Below are 1,277 nucleotides of genomic sequence, written 5' to 3' on the forward strand. Positions count from 1 at the left end.
CATAAAAATTCAACTACACTTCTGGTATTGTGTTGAACTAAGAAAATGTGATTATTTCCAAATTTAAATGCGCCTTGTATCTTGTTCTTGAAATGCAAACATAACAGACGTAATATTTGTTGGTTCCTTCGGGAATCGAAATCATGACCACATAGAGAATAGAATATTGTAGTTCACAAAATCCAAACATGCAATTGCAAGTTTAAACAACTGAATATTGACGGATCAGTTTGATATGCTCAAGAGGTAGATACGGACTAGATTAAGAAAACAAAGTAAATATCCATGAGATAAAAGCTTGTTGCGAATTAAAAAAGAAATGTGTCAGAAAGTGGAATTTGAACCAATGCCCACATACGTGGACCAGAACACAAGTCTTAAGAGTATATAAAAGGCTCCAGTGGGGATCGAACCCACGATCTCCTGTTTACTAGACAGGCGCTCTGCCACTGAGCCATGGAGCCGATAAAAATAATTATACAAACGACCAACATGAATTTTCAATATGTAGTGTAGATCGCTTTACCGAGACTATTTTACAATAAACAAATATCAACAAGAAACCGTAAATTTAAAATAGTGTTTTACCAAGGACGACATAGCCATAGGTGCAGTTTCGATTAAAATGTTAACAACTATAATTATGCATGGATTTAGTTAATATATTTAATACATTAACCTTTCCCTATCTTCCTTTTCACTTATGAACTGGATGAATATCAAGCAGCATCATTAAGATATAACTAACACCATGTTTTATTCCATTTTCGAACGAAAATTTAAGAAAAAAGAAGTTTTTTCTTTGCAAGCAGACTGAACGCTTGTTTCCGTTACTAATCTGCACTGTGTAAATGCCTAATGAATATTTGCTGTTTGTGTCTAAACGTATTCTTCATCGTAGATGGAAACCCGCATTTCATTAATCGCTACTAATGATAGTATATCCGTAGTTAATTCGAGTGTTTTTGGCGTATTTTGTTGTGAATATTGATTATTTTTCTTAGTAAGCCATCTTGGAATAATGAAGTATGCGACAAGATGCATAACATCGTAAAGTCGTGTATGTCCGACTACATTCGCGAAACAAAAGATGAGTCTGATGTCGAAAGAGAAGATCGATGGGAATACTATAGTTACTTGTATTTACAAAAAGTAGTTGTGTTGGATTGTGTAATATAAAGACAATGGCTGGGATAAATTGATTATTTTGGGAAAATTACATGAACATTACATGGATGTCATTGACAGAGATACGGCTAAGGTTTTTGTTTTATTTT

The 1,277-nt window shown here is 33.6% G+C and overlaps 1 non-coding gene across 1 annotated transcript; it reads right to left on the reverse strand.

Moving 5' to 3' along the window:
- Nucleotides 1-392: 392 nt before the first annotated feature.
- Nucleotides 393-464, reverse strand: Trnat-agu (transfer RNA threonine (anticodon AGU)). The gene has a single exon. It is a non-coding gene; the product is annotated as a tRNA-Thr (tRNA).
- Between the last annotated feature and the right edge of the window lie 813 nt (nt 465-1,277).

Source organism: Dreissena polymorpha, chromosome 6 (assembly GCF_020536995.1).
Source record: "Dreissena polymorpha isolate Duluth1 chromosome 6, UMN_Dpol_1.0, whole genome shotgun sequence".
NCBI classification, from domain to species: Eukaryota; Metazoa; Mollusca; class Bivalvia; order Myida; family Dreissenidae; genus Dreissena; species Dreissena polymorpha.